Here is a 23,046-nt window from a genome sequence, read left to right as displayed (position 1 = left end):
AGAGCTGGTCCAACTTGGTTGTCATGTTGATTAGTTTTGTTCAACTCTCTCTCTCAGTCTCTCTGTCTCTCTCTCTCTTTGTCTTTCTGTCTTTCTCTCTCTTTCTCTCTGTCATATACCTTGTTACAAGGCACAGATCTCTAGGCAAGGGAGGGAAAGAGACATCTTTGAAAATTAAAATTATGTAAAAACAAAATATATCAACATAAGTGAAAAAAAGTTGTTTTTTTAACAAGCTGTGTGTGTGTGTATACATGTGAGCACATGTGCACGTGCACATATACTTGTGAAACCTACAAAAGAAACCACAGATTCAAGTAGGCAGAAAAATACTACAGGGTTGCAGAATTTCTTTTTTTTAATTTTTTTTATTTTTTTATTTTTTTATTTTGTAATGTTTAACAATCACTGCCATACAATTGTGATTTTATCCCCCCCACCTACCCCCTACTCCCCCCCTCCCTCCCCACGACTGCATACAATTCTGTATAGATTCTACATATACTTTCCTATTGAGTATATTTTCACTATAGTCATGCTATGTAGTCAGACTAAGATAAATGAAAGAAATCGTATAACAAATCAGAACATGATACACAAACACATACACATACACAAACATGATCTGCTACAATATGTGAGTGACTTCCATATTTCTCTCTCTGAGTGTGGCAGGCATTTTGCCTTGAGATCCTCCATTGGGATTTTTTTTTTTTTTTGGTAAGAAGTTCTTGTGTTATTACAAAAATCTAAGTCTACCAGAAAAAACTCTCACACACTGTGGTTGTTGCTGTGCATAAAGTTCTCCTGGTTCTGCTCCTTTCACTCAGCATCAGGTCATATAAGTCCTTCCAGGCCTCTCTGAAGTCTTCTTGTTCATCATTTCTTATGGCACAATAGTACTCCATTACATTCATATACCATAATTTATTCAGCCATTCCCCAATTGATGGACATCCCCTTGACTTCCAGTTTTTGGCAACTACATAGAGTGCTGCTATAAATATTTTTGTACATGTGGGACCCTTTCCCATTTTTATGATCTCTTGGGGATATAGTCCTAGTAGCGATATTGCTGGGTCAAAGGGTATGCACATTTTTGTAGCCCTTTGGGCATAGTTCCAAATTGCTCTCCAGAATGGTTGGATGCGCTCGCAGCTCCACCAACAATGAATTAGTGTTCCAACTTTCCCACATCCTCTCCAGCATTTATCATTTTCTTGTTGTCATGTTTGCCAATCTTATAGGTGTGATGTGGTACCTCAGAGTTGTTTTGATTTGCATCTCTCTAACCAATAGTGATTTAGAGCATTTTTTCATATGATTATAGATAGCCTTAACCTCTTCCTCTGAAAATTGCCTGTTCATATCCTTTGACCATTTATCAATTGGGGAATGACTTGTATGGTTATACATTTGGATCAGTTCTCTATATATTCTAGAAATGAGGCCTTTATCCCCGAGCTTTGCTGTAAAAATTCTTTCCCAATTTACTACATCCCTCCGGATTTTGGTTGCATTGGGTTTGGTTGTGCAAAAACTTCTCAGTTTAATGTAATCAAAGTTATCCATTTTGCATTTCATAATGCATTCTATCTCTCCTTTAGTAAAGAATTCTTCCCTTCTCCATAGATCTGATAAATACACTATTCCTTGCTTCTCCAGTTTATTCATGGTATCAATCTTTATACCTAAATCATGTACCCATTTGGACTTTATTCTTGTGTACAGTGTCAGGTATGGGTCTATGCCTAATTTCCGCCACACTGTTATCCAGTTTTCCCAGCAATTTTTGTCAAACAATGAGTTCTTATCCCAGAAGCTGGGGTCCTTGGGTTTATCAAACAGAAGGTTGCTATATTCCTTGCCTACTGCATCTTGAGTGCCAAGTCTGTTCCACTTGTCTACCTCTCTGTTTCTTAACCAATACCAAGTGGTTTTGATAATTGCTGCTTTATAGTACAGTTTGAGGTCTGGTAGCACTAGGCCACCTTCCCAAGCATTTTTTTTCATTAGTCCCTTTGATATTCTGGACCTTTTGTTTTTCCAAATGAATTTTGATATTATTTTATCCAGCTCTAGAAAGTAATTATCTGATAGTTTAATTGGTATGGCACTAAATAAGTATATTAATTTGGGTAGAATTGTCATTTTTATTAGGGGCTGCAGAATTTCAAGTACATATAATGACTCAAACTTTAAATACATTTTTTTTTAAATAACAAAGACAATATTTAATTCAAAATTTGAACATTTAAAAAGTCCTAAATCCAAAAAAGACACTGTTTTTCCCTTATATCATTTTTGATGGTAACAAGGTGCTGAGGAATTTAAAATATCTTCATCATGAAGTGTAGTCCATGAAGTAGAGCTGCTTTCAAGATAACCCCTTTGTCAAATTCCACCCACTTTGGCACTGGTGAAGCTAAAGGCCTATATATCTCTTGAACTTGTCTTCTTTCCCAGCCCTAATCCTGCCTCCCTTCTAAACATCCTATTTTGATTGTAGTAGAACAAGCCCTGAATGGGAGTCAGCAGTATATAGTGAGTGGAGAGAATCTGGGGTTCAGCTTCTGCTTTTAACGCAAACTACATGGCCAAGACAGCTAAGTGGCACAGTGGATGGAGTTCTGGCCCTGGAGTCAGGAGGACCTGAGCTCATCTCCAACCTCAGACACTTACTTGCTGTGTGACCCTGGACAAGTCACTTAACCCTACTTACCTCAATTTCCTCATGTGTAAAATGAGCTGGAGAAGGAAATGGCAAATCACTCTAGTATCTTTGGCAAGAAAACACCAAATGAGGTTACAATGGGTCAGACACGATTAAACAACAAACCTCTTAAACTTTTAGTACTCCAGGCAAATCACTTAACCTCTCAGGACTCTGGATCATTATGTGTGTGTGTGTATGTGTGTTTGTCCTTTTTTGCCGAAGAAGAGTATGCCATCAGAGAAATCATGACATGACTTGACCTTGACATTGTTTTGAGTGAGGGAGGGCTGTGCAGGTCACCAGCCTCACTTCTCCTCCACAGCCATTTGAATCCAATGACCAGATATTCATCAGGATGACTGGAGATGAACCAGAATGAGTCAACTGGGGTTAAGTGACCTGCCCAATGTTACACAGCTAGTGAGTATCAAGTGTCTTGAGGTGAGATTTGAACTCAGGTCCTCCTGACTCCTGCACTGGTGCTCTATCCACCGCACCACCTAGCTGCCCCTTGGCACATAGTAGGTAGTATATAAATGATCATTCCCTTCGCTTCCTATGTCTATTGAATTGCTAATTTTGTTTGAAAGTTAATGATTTCTCTGTTGGTGTAGGCCTCCTAAAGTTGTAAGAACAACCAGAGTAGAAAAACAACTGCTGAATGCTTCTTTGAAGAATAAACTCATTACAGGCAGAAGAGAGGGGGAAAAAGCAATTTTTATCAATGAAACTCACTTTTTTATCCAAGGCTATACCAAACTTTTTGTCAGAAATAGCCCAGTGGTGCCTTTGAAATATGAGAGCATTCATCAGGGTTTAAACATTCACCCTTCTAAAAAATGTTATGGAGATTTAAAAAAAAAATGATTTTGGTGAGCCTTTAGTCTGCTCTCTCTTGAGGGACTGAGTTGAACTCTAACAGAAAGGGGGGGCCACTCAACCTTACATAAAGATCCCTGTGGGTGCCTGCTGACTTCAACAACTGCATGCCAACATTATTTATGTTGTATTATGTTTTTATTCATTTGGGTAAATATTTCCCAACTGCCATTTAATCTGGTTTGGGCTATACTCAGTGTTGCAGCAGCAGCAGCCAGTGGTTCCACACCTCCACTCAAGGCAATTTCTAAGCTTATAGATTCCAGGAGTTGTTGATCTATATCAGTGGGGGAGTTTCTTTGCTGGAAGTTTCCCATACCCCTGGAATTACAGGTCTGAACTCTATCCCTCCCCACAGGAGCAATGAATCTGGAGTCAGCCTAAATAACAGACTTAGGGCTAGAAGAGATTTACAATCCTATCTATCTGAGAGAAAACTGAGGTCTAGAAACTGACTTTCTCAGGGTCACTCAATTAACTTCTACTTGCATTCCTTTGGTTAAGACCTTAATGACTTTTCTTCTAGACTATTGTATTATCTTCCTAATTAGTCTCACTGGCTCTGGTCTTTCTCTTCTCCAATCCATACTTCACACCGTAGTCATTTTCCTAATATCCCATTCTCACCAACTCCTCCTTTCAGAAAACTTCTATGGTTCCCCATTGCCAAATAATGATCAACTCTTTACCTTGGAATTTAGGCCTTCTCAAACCTGGCTCCTATCTATTGTTCTATGTGAAGTTGTTCTCCTCTTGTTCTCTTTCATGGGTTTCTACATTTCCTTCAAACTAGATTACTCTTAGTCAGTGTTCTTCTCTTTCTTTGCTTTCCTTGTCCACTATGCCTACAATCAATGGTTACCCCTTCACCTCGGTGTTATGTAGTTCTTCCCCTTCTTCAAGACTCAATTCATATTTTAGGTGAACAAAGATAACTTTCCAGCAAAGGAACAGAAGGGAAGGGAACAGAACTTGTGTGACCTTGGATAAATCATTTAACTTCTCTGTTCCTTAGATTTCACTTCTGCAAAATAATCTGGTAGGATTCAACCTTCTTATTCCCCATCCCTTTCCTTGAAAGTTATCATTTCCTCTATTGACTTTTTAATAGTTTTTAATAGTATTTTTCCTCACTCTCTAGCAGTTTACATTCTTTTCTTTAACTCATTTTAACTCATACTCTTACCCCACCTATTAGCTTACAAACTTTTTGAGAACAAGGCTGTGCCATATGTACTTTGGTGGTTAGTGAATTGTAGATGCTTAGTAAATATTTTTAAAATTGATTTCTTTTTGCCTCCACCCCATTCTGTTGGACATTAATTTTATATAACCCTGGCGTTGGCGAGACTTATGTTTATGAGACACCTAGGTGGTATAGTTGATGGCGTGTTGAACTTGATAAGAATTCAAATCCTCCCTTAGACATTTACTAAATGTGAGACTTTATCCATACAATTACTTAATCTCTTTTAGCCTTAGTTGCCTCATCTGTAAAATGGGGATGATAATAGAACCTAGTTTATAAGATCGTTTTGAGTCTTAAATGAGATAACATAGGTAAGGTGGTTTGTAAACCTGAAAATGCTATATAAATGCCAGCGGTTGTGATGATGCTGGTGATTCTGAAGGGTTTGCATTGCTTGATGTGACTGTCATATTTACCTTCGTTCCAGCCCCTACTTGGAAATCTGGCCAAATATCTCCATTTGTAAGCCCAGTGAGGGAGGTACACTTGTCAGCTCTAAAGTACATTGATTGTCATGCATGTTAAACGAGATTTATTAAGAGAACAAAAATCAACAAATACATTGTATACAATGAGCTAGCAATAGTAACCTACACATATACATAATGAAATGTCCCCCCCACACAATTTCCAGTGTGTAGATTGATAAATCTTTTTATGCTGGAGACTTCTCTTTATGTGATCATTGCAAAGGAGTATAAGGTGTCCTGTCTGTAGGTATAAGCTTCTTCTGTGAACTAACTACATTTCAGTCTGCCCTACATTATCCAACAGTTGCCATCACTGAGGTATTCCCAGGCAGGGTGATAAAAGCCTCATTCTAAATCATAATGTTTTTTCCTTCTCCTAGGAACTACTTTTTACATGTCGAGGGATTGGTGAAAGATCCATATTGTCCTCCAGTTTCCTTTTGGTAGTCAGTGCTTGGGAATCATTCCATGCACATAGCAGATACTTAATAAATGCTTGTCATATTGAATAGCCAAATTACCCATGGCCCCTAGCGTCTTGTTCTGATTATTGTGCCTCATTCCATATGTTTTGGTTCTAAGTCACTCCACCCACCCCCAACTACCTTTCCCCCCGCTTTGGTATGAACTATTGTGAGAATTGGGGAGAGGATCAGATTAACAGGGTTCAGAATCCTCACTCTAAGCAGGGTCTATATCTATGTCAAATATTGGATAGAGAAGAATTCTAAATAACAGATGAATGGATATGTTGTATTAATACATAATTTTTTTTCTGTATAAATAAATACAGAATTGAGGCATTCTGGATAGACTATGCCTGTTCTCTCAAAGGCCAGAAGGTGTGAGAGATTAATGTGGAGCCAGAAACAGAGAATGACTGCTGAATTCATTGAGCACAATTCCTCCACCAAAGAGATTTTATAAGCTTTTGTATTTTCCTTTATCTAGACTATTTGAGACTGGTAATGTCTGTCCTCTCTTTATACTAGAATGGTACATTTTTTAAAATTACATTTTTTTTCAGTGAACAATCCTTTATTTTCTGTTACTTTCACCTTCCCCTCATCCATTGCAAAAAAAAAAAAAAATGAAATAGAACCCTTGTAACAAATATGCACAAATCAAGTAAAATAAAATCTGACACTGGCTATGTTAAAAAAAAAAAAAGTATGTCATTCTACATGTTTAGTCCAACATCTCTGTTTTAGGGGATAACATTTTTGTCATCACAATGCTGTAATTCTGGTTGTGATCACTGATCTTGATTCTTTCAAAGTTGTTCCTTTGTATTATTATCTTATATTTATTTATTTTATTCTTATATTATTGTTCTTGTATAAATTGTTCTCTTGGCTTTTCTCACTTCACTCTGAATCAGTTCATACATATTTTCCCAAGTTTCTTCTGAAATCATCCCTTTCATTATTTCTTATAGTATAATAGTATTCTATTACATTTATAAAACATAATTTGTTCAGTTTTTACCCAATTTAAGGATACTTCCTTAGTTTTTTGGTCCTTGCCACTACAAAAAAAAACTGCTATAAATATCTTGTACATATGGGTCCAATTCCCCTTACTTTTGGGTAAAGACCTAGTAGTTGTATCTCTGCATCAAAGGGTAGAGTAGTTTAGTAAGAGTAAAGTTCTAAATTGTTTTCCAGAAGGGCTGTACTGATTCACAGCTTTATCAATAGTGTATTCATGTACCTGTTTTCCCTCAGTCCCCTACAGTGCTACATTTCTAATAAAGTTCCAGAATTGTTTTTTTTTCTTCTGAGTATAACAGTGCTAAACCTGAAACACCATGGCCATTCCAAATCAGCCTGCCATTGTGCGCTAAAAGAGTTCCCTGCAGTGGTATGATGGTATAACAATCAACCCTCCAGAAAAAAAAGTTCCTATCACACACTTTTAAGTTTATTTTGCATTATTAAGATATTATCCATCACTTTCTTAAGTCTAGACAACTAAGCAAACAAACCAACAAATAAATCAAGCCCTGATTTGTAACTTTGCCAATTGCCAACATATAAATGCTCACACAGCAAATTTTATCAGTGACTCTTGTGAGCCCCAAAGAGTTGGCTCCAGCACACTCCTGATTGCTGGGACAATCATGTGTTCTATTTCATGAATTAAAATTAGAAGCAATATTTAGAACCAGGAAGCAGTGGGATGAAATAGGTAAACAGATATTGTATGTGTGTGTGCATGTGCACACGTGCGCTTTTACCACAGACTATATACTATCAATAACTCCCACAGTATGATTGTCTAAGTATAGGAGCTCTATTTTATTCCATGTCCTCCCAGTTGGAACGGGGAGACGAACACAATCATTATCAATCAAGTTTGTGCTCCCCGTACTCCTCCAAACTGTGACCTATTGTTATACTCTGATTGACTCACCCCTTATCTTGCTTGGTAAGAGACAGGGTGTCACTTGTGGAATTTACAATTGATCCCCACTATCTTCTATTTTTCAGTCCCCAGAATGCAGTTTGTGTATTGTGAATCTGTCACTTCTCGTATTTGTTGCTTCTGGACCTGCTTATTGATTCAAGCCTGACTCTTCAATCATCCACAGTAGATGTGTTTGTATATGGCAATTTTGTATAATTATTTTTCTGTAAATCCCTCTATATGTTTTTCCTTTCAGATATCTAATTTTAGAAGTACAGCCCATATTTCTGGGTGGTCTATATTTGGACCAAAATGGCAACATGATGAAATGAAAGTGGAGAATGAGGAGGGGGGGAGGAAAGGGGCAGAAAATCCAGAGGATATGATGCCACTAAATATATACTTGGCATTTTGGATTTAAGTTGTTTCAGAAAAAAAATGTATATGGTACTCTTATAAAGTGCAGTGTGCTATTTTGAAAGGAAAGGGGTCTTAGTAAGACGAAATTTCACTCCTGTTCTCAGCTCTTAAAGTTCTCCTAAATGGCTCAGAATGATGGCTGTGTCAAAAACAGATTGAAAAAGATATGGAAGGAAAGAGTAAAAAATAGGGAAGAAATGATGGCTATAGGAAGAAGCAGAAGAATAAATCAAGTGTAACTCCCAAACCATGCAGCATTGTGGAGAAAGAAGAGGAAATAAAGAAAACAGTTTCTGCTTTTGGAGGATTAGTAGAAAAAAAGCACCAAGTCCTATCTTGCTCTCATTTTAGGATGATGAATTTGTGTGGCGCTATATTTATTGGCCGCTGCAGGATGGATAGCTGTGTACCAGGCACCTGGGATTCATCGTAAAAGTAGACTCTGTGTCTGCTTTTCAGGAGTTTATGATCTAATAACAGTTAGTGAATCTCTGGGCTGGATGGGCATGTGACCTTATCCATTCTTTTGCTACCAAGTAGGACTGCATCTAAAGAAAATGTGCTTTCCTTGAATGAACAAAAGGTGATCCATGCTGGCAGCTCTTTCCAGGCACAATATGCTTTGAGTCAGCTCCATGAAGTCATTGAGGTGGTATGACCATAGCCTCTTAAAAAAGAACACGAAAACACAGTCTTTGCTTTAAAGGCAAGTATTACTTTTGTCACAACTTCCCCCTCACAATAATCATTCTTTCAGAGAAGTTCCATTCTGGTGTCTTATCAAGGCAGGGAGATGACCTAGGGTCTTACAGGACAGGCCAGTGAAGAACCAGCAGGTTCTCCCAAAAAGGAGAGGCTTTGAGTGAGGGCTTGGCAATTTCATTCAGCAGTATTTATTATGTGATTACTACATGGAAGGTACTGTGTTTGGTACATGGAGGGAGTGGGAAATACGAAAACAAAAAAACCAATCTGAACTCCAGGACAAACCAAGATTCCAGAGGACACATGGTGAAGAATGCTACCTACCTCCTGACAGAGAGGTGATTGACAAATAGGTAGAATGAGACATGGTTTTTAGACATGGTAAATATGGACTTTTGTTTTCCTTGCTGATACATTTTTACAAGTTGTTTTTTTTTTAACCCTTTGGGGATGGAAGGAAGTGGGAAGGAAAAAAAATGAATGCTTGATAGTTGAAAAAAATTCAGAATGAACCAATCCTTTACCCTCCCTGACTCCAACACCAAGGAATTTACATTATACTGGGGAGAGAATCAGGGTGTGGAAATATAACAGACACACAAATAAACAAATACAAAGTAATACAAAACACAGAAAGAAACACACCCATGACTGGGGGGCTGTGTGGCAGAGAGACCCAAAAGCCTTTGTAGGAAGTAGTAGATGAGGTAAGTCTTGAAAGACGCAGAATGTTCTAAGAGGCAGAGGTAAATAGGGAGAACATTCCAGACATAGGGGACCATCTGGGCAAAGATATAGAATTAGGAGATGGAATGTGAACAGAATTCCAGTTTGACTGGAATGGAATGTGTGTGAAGGTGAGTAATATGAAAAAAGACTGGAAACAGTGGGGTTGGGATTAAATTGTATAGGGCTCTGAATGATAAGAATTTTTTCCTATAGGGATATTGTATTTTGTCTAGACATAAACTATGTGACTATTTATTGTCTGAGGGTTGCTTTTGTAGTCATATCATCAGAATACTGACCACCAAGTAATTATTTATTTTTTGTCCATGATAATCCATGACATTGGTTAAAACACACACACACACACACACACACACACACACACACACACACACACACACACGTCCTGCATCCTATGTATTTCCCTTCCAGTTTTGTGGTGAAAGTGTCAGGATAGGGTTTGATTGTGCTAAGAAGAACATATACCTTAGAGCATCTAAAAATATTAATTGTAATTTCTCAGTGTGTTATCTGTGTTCAAAGACTGACACTAAACTGACACTAAAAGACAAGCTGAATCATATTCAGTTCACCATATTTTCCTATGAATTGAACCGAAATACAAAGAAGTCAGCTTGAATGAACAAAAATTTTCCAAATAAACTCTGTTATGTATCTAAAAGTAATAAGAAACTTCATATTGCAGGATAATCTGGCCAATTTTCCATTCACTGTTCAAAGAGAACATAGGCAGGCAAAGTATAATGAAAGGATCTGGCTTTTGTACTAGCATGTATTGCAGAGGATGAAGAACTAAAGAAATTCTATGAAGAAACTGTTAATATTCTTCTAAGTTAACATGTATAATGAGACTCTTTAACTTGGGAAGATTGCCAGAAATATGTTTAAAATATGATTATGGATCAAGAAATTGAAGAGGCCATAGGCTACCTCATAGACTCACATATGCACATTATGAATACCTTTAGATGACTGTCTGAGGCATTGGATGTTGTAAACACAACAGTTATAGAAAATGAAATTTACTTTACTTTAGAAGACAAGAAATTACTATTATGGACACAGCAATCCTTGAGAATCAGCCCTGGACAGGTAGATCTTCACATCTACAACTTGTTAGGTGAAAGAATAAGCTAAACTAGAAGAAAGGATAAAAATGAGAAGGCAATGTATATGATTCCAATAATTCAGACGTAACCTGTTTCAATAAGCTGCTGGTTCTGAAAATGGAAAATGGTCACAAGTAAATTTTACTGCAACCATTTTGTAGATAACTCATAATGCAAGATGTTCACCACAACAAGAAGGCCAAAAAAGGACTTAGTTAAATTTCTTTGCCAAGTGAAGACACAGGAAAAGAAGGCAACACTTTTTTAGAATAATATAGGGTCTTTTAAAAATGTTTTATTGATTAGTTTTTTTTTTCCTTGTACTATAATGACTTCTGGATATCCCTTATTCCAAGTAAGTCTTCTCATGTAACAAAAAAATCCCATAAGGTAACCTGAAGGGACTGTGGTTGTGTCTGATAGTATATTTCACATTCTCTATACATATTCCTCCACCTATCCAAGCAAAAGAGGAAGATAATTTCTTCATCTCCTTTCCAGAGCCAAGATTTCTCAATATACATCATTTATAGTAGTCTTCTTTTCATTTATATTATTGATACCAAATTATATATTGTTTTCCTGGTTCTGCTTGCTTAAATCTGCATCAGTTTGTAAAATTCTCTTTAACTAAAAACAATTTTGGAAAACATTAAAGAGACTGAAGGAAGTATGCACAAGAATGCCTAAAAAAAGAAAGGAAAGTGAGAGCTTGTCATGAGACCCAGCTAAGCTATGTTATCTTTCGAGAATATACACATGAAAATAGAACAACAAATGTTAAACCAAACAGATCTGGCAACATATTTATAGGAATCTTCATTTTTTAATAGGATAAATGTCCAGCTAACTATTGGCATAATCATCCAATCAGTTTTTTTAGATTCAGGAGAATAGTGTTCCTACACTGAAGACAGAATGATTTCAAAAACAGTGATGGCTTAATGGGATACATTGTTTGTGTGCCTGACTATTTGAATATAACCAGGATGGAAAACATTAGATCTTTGCCTCATTCTCAGCAAGGGTTTGACTTCCTTCTTCAGTTCATTCCCAGTGAATTCTTGGATCAACAGTCCATGCAAAGCATTTCTGACTATAGATTGTCCTATTAGGAAAATTTTCTCTGGTGCACTCAGGTTCTAGATGGGTAAGTGACTGTTCAAGAACAAGAGACAAGGGGAGGGTAAGGCAGCTACATACATCCAACCATATCCAGCCTGCGTGTGAGGAAGCCTCCTATAGTTATTATTCATTGGAACCATCATTTGGACTCAGATGATTTCTTCCACCTAGGTATCTGATGTGTTTCATATATAGGAGGAGGTGACAATAGCACTGAAAATGCCACCGTGAAGAGTGACTGTACCTGAACAAAAACATACCCAGAAGGAAATCTATGCTAGATGTGACACAACTGGATAGGAATTCAAGAGTTCAATCTCTTCTCTTAAAAAGAAAAAAAACATTCCAAGATTAATTTATGAGTCTCTAGCAGGTACTCTGTTCCATGTGGCCCAGGAATTAGACCTCCCTTTTCACCCTCACCTAATTGCTCTTTCCTCTGCCCAGCAAGGTCACGGACTCTTGTTCCCATATACTTTCCTTGGGTTTGAAGATAATCTCTCTACTGATAGAGACAAAGTGGGTCAAATCCCCTGGTTATTGATGTAGTCACTGGTGCCTTGGAACTTGGCTATGGTCTGAGCCAAAGCCTTCTTCTCCTGCCCCAACCCCTTACTGCAGGTAGTACCAGGCTGGAGGAGAATGACCCTAAATTCTGTGAATTGACAGTCCTGGGCAAACATATGGCAGCATCTGAGTTTAATTACAATATGCTGGCAAGAGGGAATGTTTCTATTTGTCCCCCATCTAAATCTTAATTTTGATTTCTTTTGTGGTCAGGATTCCTACACCCACACAGGGCTAACTTTTTGTATCTCAGTAGCTGACATTTTTCTGGGATTTAAATAATTCTATATTATAAGGTGGGGTGGGAGTAAAGGAAAGATTCAAGAAATCCAGTTTAGAAGCATGAAAAGAAATATCAATGGTTCTTATGGAAATGGAATTTAGCCTGGGACCCCAGAAGGTTCTGAAGAATGAGAGCTGCTGCTTCTAACATATTTGCCCTAGACAAGGAAGAGGCAGGGTGCTTGTCCCAGGACAATCTTTAAGGCGTGTTGGAGGACAAGGGTGGAGTGGGAAAGGCTCTATTCCTACCCCTTGGGGATTAATCTTCAATATCAGTGAGGGAAAGACTCCTAGAGGATAGAAAAAAAGGTCACAAGTGGTATTTTACCACAAAAAAAGGGAATAGAGAAGATACCAGGAACTACAAGCTAAATACCCACTTTCTCATTTCTCTAAAAATCTTTGTTTTAAATATATTTTCATTCATACATATATAGCAACTGGAGGGTTCCATGACCCTCATCTCCCAGAGTAAATTCCCCTTCAGGGAATCACCAAGTACTCTTTAAGGCTTGTTCCTTAGAACTATAGCTCATGAGCCTCAACTTGTGTGTTTACCTTTAATTGTCAGTTATCTGTTTACCTTTAATTGTCAGCTAAAAATCCCAGTTAGCTCAATGGAAAGGTATTTACTGAAATGCTGTAATATGAAAAGTAGTGAAAAAAGATCTCTGCCATGAATCTGAGGCACATTATTCCACAAATATTGTGGGAGAGTGAACACATAGAGAAGGCAGAGAGAGAGACAGAGACAGAGACAGAGAGAGACAGAGACAGAGAAACAGAGAGAGGGAGAGAGGCACAAAGAGACAGAGACACAGAGAGAGACAGAGTCAGAGAGACATCAGTGAACATGTTTGGAGAGGATGTTTCATGATCCTGATGTTGCAGGGTGATTTATCTTTTCACAGGCCTTCAGCTGACATTGGTCTCCAGTTTCTGCCAGATGCCATTCTGCTGGATGTTGCCCAATCCTGCTCTGATGGATACCACTTTTCTGTAGTCTCTTACCACCTGGAGTTTCTAGCTGAAATTCTTGTAGGGTATTTCTACACTCTTTTAGAAAAATCAGGAACTCTTATCTGGTTTTGTGATTCAAGTAGGTGGCTAGGCAGAAACCATGTAGACCCTCTTCTTCCTTCTTCAAGAGTATATGATACATAGGAAATCTTTTTCTAAATGATGCAATGTCTAGAACTCTTAACTCATGAACAGAGTGATCTGCAAGGTCATTTTCAAAAACAGTGCTATCCCACAAATCTCTTTTCTCAGAAAGAAGAGATTCTTGGATAATGCCGATTATGAATCCAAAATCCTTATTACTTTAAAAAAAACAAGATTGAGGTTCAAGGAGTAATGAATGCCCTTGAGTTTCCCTCTCAGACTATGTGCGAGTACATACCTGCTATATCCTATATACATTTGCTACAAGTCACTATTACTACTTCTGGTTTAGGGGTGAAGATAAGAATTATTGTTTAGTTGTTTTTCAGTCATATCCGGCTCTTTGTGACCCCGTTTGGGGTTTTCTTGGCAAAAATACTGGGGTGGTTTGTATTTCCTTCTTCAGCTCATTTTACAGGGGAGCAAACTGAGGAAAACATGATTAAGTGACCTGTCCAGAGTCACATAGCTAGTAAGTGGCAGAGACTAGATCTGAATTCAGCAAGGTGAATCTTCCTGACTCCAGGCCCAATGCTTGATCTACTCACTGCACCACCTACCTACCCCTAACAGTCACAAGGGGAAAAGACTAAGAGCAAGAGCTGAGAACCAGTAGAGTTAAGCAACCTTGCTTTTTATAGACTGGGATAGATCAGGCTGGTCTTAATTAATGCTGGGAGTTCTGGGAGTTCCATCAGTTGCCTTCATCCAATGGTCAGTTCCCTATAATCTCATCAGGTTATTTCATCAGCTTCTTCATTTTGATTTGAATAATAGTCAACGTCTTATAATGTTGTCAAGTTCTTTAGGAAATTCCTTAATTTGATCAGGGATTTCCCTGTCCATCTCCTTTATACATACATCCAGTTTCTCAATGAACACATGAGAAAATAGGCAGGCTTTCCTAGTTGATTTTCTAAAGCAACACACATCTTTATGGTTATACTATCCACTCAGAGAAGTGATTGTTTGAGAGTATAAATCCTTGGTGTGTCTATAATTTTAGTTTTAAAAATGCTGGAGTCAATAGAACAAAAATCAGCCTTGAAGGCTCCCCTCAGACAAAATGTGTCCCATCTATATATAAAAATTATAACCCACTCTGTGATAGTTGTATCTACAGAGATAAATTTGTTTAACAGTCCTTTGAGTATTGACATCAAAGAAGGCATGAAATAGTAAAACAAACTCACTTAACATATTTACTATTGTCACAGAGGATATATGGTACAAAGTCCAAAGAAAAGAACTATGCTTTATTGAAGGTAGATTCTGCTAAATCCTCCTATTCACAAATGGCATTGCTTTAATTGCATCGAAACTTGGAATTGTATAAAGCCTCTTCAGTGAAATTAACAGCAGTGTGAAAGAGATCAGTGTCATCACACTGGAAAAACAAAGAGGATGAAAAATACATATTGCCTAGATGTACTGCTGGGTGAATAACATATCAAGTCATTCCATCAATAAGTACATCTTGGATATCTGCCGTTAATGATTAGTGAGCCAAACAAGAATTGAACAGCAGGAATTTTTCAGGCTAGATCTCATGTGGGAAGGCATATAGAACTTGCAGTTTCAGAGATCCTAAAATGCACACTGTTGGAAAAAGTCTATCACATTAATACCCATAGGATTTAGAACAATATAATGGAATGAACACTAGACCTGGATTTAGGATTCTGTTTCTGCTGTTTAACCTCTTTGAGTCTCAGTATTCTCACCCACAAAATAAGAAAAAAGGTAATACCTCACAACATTGCTATGAGAATAAAATAGAATTATACATATATACATATATATGTATGCATATATGTTTTTGCAAATGGCAGCACTATTATTTTAATCCTTTGAATCATGAAATGCTTGTTTCAGATGAATGAAAATTGCCTATAAAATGGGTGGAGACTGCTGATGACAGATGCTTTTTCAATGTGGTTTTGGCTGCTCTAAGACGTGAGACAGGGTGGCTATTGTTCACTGGAGGAAACATAAGATGTGGGGCTCTTGAGACTTCTTGTGCTAGATACAGGAATTGGTGATCTGGTTTAAACTTGAAAAAGATAGAAAATCCAGGGGCCACTCAGAAAGAACAGAGAAAACGAGAACTGAGCATTGAAGACAATCAAACTTGGAGAGCAAAGCAAGAAAACCTTGCAGACTTTTGGGAACGGATGTTGCTAACAGGTGCAGCTTCAACACATCAAGGTGGTAGTTAGAATAGAAAGAGAAAAGATCACATGATGATGACTGCAGTGCCAGGAGGGACCTATCATCCATTCTCAGGCTTATTCTGAGGAACTCCTTGGAATCACTCCAAGGGCTGGCCCTCGTTCCACTCTACTATTGTTAGAAAGGTCTACCAACAAGAGCAGCCCATGTTGCAAAGTGGTTTGAGAGCCAAATCTGAATCCCACATTCACAAGTTACTAGTTGTGTGGAAATAGGAAAGTCATGTAACCTCTGGGCCTCAGTTTCCTTATGTGCAAAATGGACTTAATAATGCTTGTCTTTCCTATGCCTCAGTGTTTTTGAGAAGAAAATGCTTTGTAAATCATAAAGCTTTATGTAAACATGAGATGTTATTATTACCCCATACTACCTCTGGCTGTCATGAACATTCCAACCTGTCTAGGCATGTGGGACCATTAATCTTCTGGCTCACAGGCGAAATACAGAGTCTCTCCTATTCTGGCATTCTTTCCTGATACCAGAGCAATAGCTTTGTAAGTTTGTACAGAAATCTTAGGGATTTTCCATACCCTATTGAGTAATGTCAGGAGTTTTGTTATTATAGGATTTGCATTACTAAGTAAACATGCTTATTTGATTTTAATATATCAGGTTTTGTTATTTGGGAGTAGATTAAGTTGTCAATCATATTCTCCATATTTCATATTGTGTCCTCTGGGCAGGAGCACGTGTGATGTTACACATGTCTCACCAATAAAACAGCCCTCTGGATTGAAATCTGTTCAGGACATATAGCAAGATGTCAAATTAATTGTACCGAAATAATGAGTTAGCACCAAATGCTAATTAAATATTGATGAAAGTCATACTTTCAATTATCTTCATTATGGCACAATGTTTTATGTAGGCATTAAATGCTTGCAGTATGGGCGCGTCCCATAATTAGCTGGGGACTATAAAAAGCCAGAGTTATTACCCTCCATGTTAAAAGTGCTTGGAAGCTTGAGTTTGAAAATAATGTCTTTTAAAAACAAGATTATATTTTTGTTTTCTTCTTTAAAATGTCCAAAATTCAATTCTTTCATTGTATTTTCAGGCTAATCCATCCCACATTTTAGAGACTGTACCACACCCTTGCAACTATTGTAGAAGCCTGAACTAAGTCAGTAGGATGTTAAAATGCCATTCAAATGATGGAATTTACATATATGCTCCACCCATATTGATTCATGTTAGTCTCTTGCCTTTCTGTTCACTTAAACTTACTTCTACTTATCTTCACATAGCTAGGCTGATAGACTCTTTAGACCCTGGAATAGTTTAAGAGGGGGAAGTTGTGGCATCTCCTCCTTAGTGCTATCATCTGGGTTGGGTTACAAATTAGAGGCAGGACAGGAAAGATGACTTCCAATATGCTTTCCTGTGCTAGTATGCTTTGACCATTTTCCTACCTACGTGTCCTTTTGCATTTGCATTGAAAGTTGTCCTAGAAACACATGACAACTCTGACTCTGATTTTTACTGTACTTTACTTTGAAGAGAAGAGTGAAACAACCTTCATTCTATAAAGTCAAATTTTTCAGACTGTGGAAAGAGGAAATTAGATGAAAACTGATGATTGAGCCATTTGCCCAAAACTGCATAATTAAGTAGACTTTCCTGTGTTGGCCATCTAGAGAATAGATAGGTGGTGAATAAATTATGACATGGAAGATGGTGACATAAGGACCGTTCACAGGTGCAAGGGAGCTGAAATTTAGGTAACTGAAGAGTATGTTGTGGACAAGAGCCATGAAAATCTCAACAACCATTCTGCTTAGAATTACTTTTGCTGTTTGTATGGGACCAGTGATACTTGAGTGGAATTGGAGGAGAATTTGAAGAATCCTAGAAAATTTCCCTCACTCAGGGCCACACTAACTAAAATTCCCCTATTGGCGATATATTCTTTTGGTTTAAACATTACTTTCTTTTGTCCCCTTTAAAATGCTAAAGACCTAGTATCAAACTCTATTGATTTTGGCTAATACTTCCTGATGTCTTCCGATTTCATTTGTAGAAAATGCCAGCATTGATGTGATTTAGTTCCTCCATTTATATATCAGCTTATTGGACAAAGATATTACATCTACAAAGGATGTGTGATATCTGCACTTCCATGGGCTGAGGCTGGTAAATTGATTGCAGGATTTTGGAGTCGCAGTAAGGCTAAGGCTGATCAAGTGTCCACACTGAATCTAGAACCAATATGGTGCTCCCTGGGAAGCAGAGGGCTACCAGCAGGCCTAGAGGGTACATTATCCCTTGCTGGAGAAACAGAGCACGTTAAAGCTTCTGTGCTGATCAATAGTGGGATTAGGTCCTTGAGTGGTGGCCATACTTCTAGCCCATGCAAAACTGGGGGATCTAGGCTCAAAACTGAACAAAAACTGACATTTAGAGAGCCAATAATTAATATTTTTAAGTGGCCTAAATTGTAAGTGTCTTAGCACCCCTGTGACTCCTTTCCCTTTATTCTGCTACCATTAATATAGTTGAAACAGTAAAGGGGATCATAGAGGACCAAGGAGCATTTTGTACTTTTTGTTTGTTTGTTGTGGCCAGATAAGTTATCATTTATTAGCAACTACTGATATCATCTTCTCTAAACATGACAAGAATGGAATTTAATCTGAAAACAAAGTTTGTCCTCTTGACCATATATACTTAAAGGTTTCCTAGTTTGGCAGAACCTTCTGGAGTCTGTTTTCCCACTAATGAGTACACTGATTATACTACCTTAAATTCTATTACTGTCAATTCATTCTTTTGAGATAATAAGTGTCTAATTTTAAAAAGTAAAAGCAAAAAATTAGAAATTGCAGGGATGCCCATCAGTTGGGGAATGACTGAACAAGTTGTGGTATATGATCATGATGGAATACTCCTGGACTATAAGAAATAATGAGGTTTCTTCTTTAAGAAAAACATTGATAGACTTACACAAAATGATGAGTAGTGAAGCGAACAGAACCTAGAGAACACTGTATACAGTAACATAGAACTATGTACAGAAAGGTTTTACACACACACACATTTGTGTCTAATGGTAGTCATCTCTCGGATGAGAGAAGAGAGGGGAGATTAAAAGGAAAAAAAGAAGTTATATGATAACCTTATTAAAAAGGAATGGTAAGTTATATATAACAGACTTATAGTTTCATGTGCAATCATCTGTTTTTTATTCTACTGTATTACGGAAATGTTTATTTTATTTCATAAATTCAAAATTAAATTACTTTTAAAAAAATATAAAGGCACCCCCCCCAAAAAAAAACCCCAAAACCTTTTGATAAATGTAAGTATCTCACAAAAAGTTAAATTGGTTATCATTTTTGCAGGCATGAGGGAAAGAACAGGGGTGGTGGCTAAATTGGAAGCAAGTGACACTGGCCTAGAGCAGTAGTCTGGATGGAATAGGGGGCAGGGGAAGAAAGGAGATGGGGGCTTTAAGCAGCCAAGGGTACCAGGAAATGAAATATACTAGGAGGCAGGAAAGGAATTAAGAAAGAGAAGGTATGAAGTCTATAAATACAAACTGTATAATTGTGCTGAAGGGGCGCCTCCTGTGCACCTCCATGAGTGGCCTGTGCAGTACTTTTTTGTGTCCTTCTCAAGGTTTCAGGAGGGAAGGAGCAGTTTTTGAATACATGGAAATATTGCCTAACAGTCAGTCATTGTCACCATTTGGTCTGACTTTTTGGGGGGAGATCATACAACTTTGGTTATCCCAAAGAACAGGGGCTTTGAAATAGGTATTGTTCTCCATTTTTGAAAGGTAAAAAGAAAGGACTTATCTTGTAGTTGACAGGAGTCTGGTTAGACATAAAGATATGGCCAAAGATTTTGAGAGAAATTGGGGGAACTTCTTGCCCCCTATTTATCTAGGATAATTTTTTTCTCTATCAGCTATGAAAAGATTACATGTGTTATGAATCTCTGAAGCATATATAGTAGAAATATTAGTAGACTTGAAGTCAAGAGATACTCTGTTTCAAATCTGCCTCTGACACATGAATGGCATTACCTTGGGCAAGTCACTCAATTTTTCTTAGTCTCAGTTTCCACATCCATAAAGCAAGGACAATAATCCTTGAACTACCTATATAATAGGGCTTTTATAAGGATCAAATGAGATAATGCATAGAAAGTATTAGCAAACCTTAAAGAACTGTATGTTGGTTATCATTATTATATGAATAACCATGAAGTCCCCTAACTTTTCTGTCTGTCTGTGTCTATCTATCTATCATCTATTTTTCTTTCTTTCTTTCTTTCTTTCTTTCTTTCTTTCTTTCTTTCTTTCTTTCTTTCTTTCTTTCTTTCTTTCTTTCTTTCTTTCTTCCTATCTATCTATCTATCTATCTATCTATCTATCTATCTATCTATCTATCTATCTATCATCTGTCTGTCTGTCTATCATCTATCCATCTTTGTTAACAAATATTAGGACAAAACTTCTCTGTCCAAATGAGTGTTGCTATGTTCAAAGTCTCTGGAAAACTATACACTTTTATCCCAATAATATTACTCAAAACATTTGAGGAACTACCTTTTGGGAATTGTCTTTAGACCCTGAAGCACCTTTCTTTGAGTATCCTCAATGATCTTCAAATCTTCACTTTTTTTTTTAACTTCTATGTATTTGGTTGCGCAGCTCAGGGTTACCAGCTTTTAGTCTGTGTTATAACAACAGCCGCAGCAGCACTAACAACAATAATAAGTAGCTAGCATTTTTATAGTCTCTACCGTGTGCCTGGCACTGTACTAAGCACTTTATATATACCTCATCTGATCCTCATAACATACTGAGAAGACAGATTCTATTATTATCCCATTTTACAGTTTAGGAAAGTGAGGCAAATAGAAGTTAAATGACTCACCCAAGATCACATTGCCAGTAAATATCTAATGCCATCTTTGGATTCAGATCTTCCTGACTCCATGCCCAGTGCTCTATCCACTGTACTACCTACTTGCCCCATGAAGCATGCCCACTTAGAAGCAGAATGGCACCTCAAATCAAGAGCCTGGGTTTGCTGCCCACCGGTCACCAGCCAGCTTAGGATTCTGTGATCATCTATTAGATGTGATTAGATTGGATTAGATCCCCTTGTACTCCCATCTCCATCTCTCAACACATTTCACTGTCTCATATCTTACTTTTCCCCTTTTCAGTTTTGTTTTTCTCTTCTCTCCAATATGGAAGGAACGACTATGTATCACTTTTCAGGAGAATTACCAGTCAGTTTATTTGGAGCTCTTAAGATAAGGGAAAGGAAAGCTTAATTGACTACAGAGTGAGGAGAGAGGATGCTGCCTTGCAACTGGAAATGAGGTCTGGAAAAGGAGAATTGGATTTATTGCAGCTGTGATAGTGGAAATGAGTGTCAAACTGCCAAAGTCTGACTAGATTCATAGAGCTGAGGCAGCAGGGAGGTTGGCAGAGATCATTTAGTCTAATAATCTCATTTTCCAGATGAAGAGACTGAGACCCAGAAAAGTTAGGTGATCCCCCTGAGATCATACAGCCTGATATCAAATCATAAAATTTTTAGGCCTGGAAGGAATTTTAGAAATCATCTAGTCCATCAAAAAAGACCCAGGATGGCATCGTGGATAGAGAGTTGGAACATCTGAAACAAATTGCCTTAAAGTCGCAGTGTTCTAGGCAATTCTCTAAGACTATCAGTAGTAAAGATGGTGCCAACTTGCTTTGGTAGAGGAGGTTTCTTTATCCAAGAGTTCCCTAAAATAATGAAATCACAGATCTAGTTCCTAGTACATAATATTATAGATAAGGAAACCTAGGCCCAGAGAGATAAGTAACTTGTCTAAAATCACATAACTAGCCAATGGCAGAGCTAGAACTAGAGCCCAGGTCTCTTGGATTCTAGACCTTGCCTTTGCCCATTATACTAATTATCTTTACTACTGAGAGGTAGGGATGGAACCTGGAAGCTTGTGAAATGATCTCTGATCATATCTGAGGGGTGTAGAATGGGCCAGAGAAGGTTAAGGAGGGAGAGTTAAACTAGAGGAATTACAAAAGGCAACAAAGCCTGAAATAACCCTTTATGGTGCTTTTCAATCCACCAGTCCTGTCCTCACAACAACTCTATGGTGTAAGTAGAAAAAAAAAGTAGCAGTTCAAGGACCTGTGATTTCATGTTTTGTACTCACTGTTTTCCTCATTGATGCAGATTACAACCCCTCTGCCTTTTATTGAATGATCTTCTGGAGCTGCTGTGGCTGAAAAAAATTGTCCATTAGTGACCCTCCCTTCCAGAGATCAAGCCTCTTTATACTTGGCCAGTCTGAGTTTCAGAACCCATGCACATAGATTATCCCAGAACCTGAACTCCATGCTTTGCTTGCTCAGGGGGAACTGCCAAGAATCTTTCTTGGAAGAGAGATTTCAGGCACCCAAGACTACTATAATGCCATGCTGAGGTATTCAAAAAATACTTTAACAGAGAAAATTAAAATTCAAGAGTGGTGAAATGCCTTGCTCAGAGCTTGTAAGTATCAGAGTCGGGTCTTGAGCAGGGAAAAGAGAATTGGTACTAGAATCATAGGGCCTGCGTTCAAATCCCAACATGTGACCATGGGCAAGTCACTTACTCTGGACCTCAGTTTCCTCATCTGCAATATGAAAGAGTTGGACTCAGTATCTTCTGTGTTCAGAATTCTTCCAGTTCTGTATCTATGATACTATTTTTCTGGTCTAATGTTCCACAGCTACCAGGGGTTTTCCTAACAAATCCAGAAGCAACTCCAAAGTAAGTTATATTTCTGGAATCTAGAGTCTGAAAAATGAATGAAGATGGAAAGAAAATAGATGATGGTGACAAGAAAAGTTCAGAATGATAAATAAGAGACATGAAGCAAAAGGAAAGGAAAAAAAATCCCTGAGGGGAGAACTCTGAAAATAATTACATCTTATCCTTTGAATCTGTTTGCAACAAT

General features: G+C 37.7%; 1 long non-coding RNA gene across 1 annotated transcript in view; it reads right to left on the bottom strand.

The window, feature by feature from the left end:
* Positions 1 to 22,763, bottom strand: part of LOC140509199 (uncharacterized) — a 35,099-nt gene extending 12,336 nt beyond the window's left edge. The window contains exons 1-2 of the long non-coding RNA XR_011968590.1: positions 22,702 to 22,763; positions 22,261 to 22,329 (exon numbers count right to left, since the gene is read on the bottom strand). This is a non-coding gene — a long non-coding RNA (uncharacterized lncRNA). The remainder of the gene's footprint in view (positions 1 to 22,260; positions 22,330 to 22,701) is intronic.
* Positions 22,764 to 23,046: the final 283 nt, after the last annotated feature.

Source organism: Notamacropus eugenii, chromosome 5 (assembly GCF_028372415.1).
Source record: "Notamacropus eugenii isolate mMacEug1 chromosome 5, mMacEug1.pri_v2, whole genome shotgun sequence".
In the NCBI taxonomy this organism is placed as follows: domain Eukaryota; kingdom Metazoa; phylum Chordata; class Mammalia; order Diprotodontia; family Macropodidae; genus Notamacropus; species Notamacropus eugenii.
Note: the sequence above shows the minus strand (reverse complement) of the source record. Positions and strands in the feature narration are given on the sequence as shown.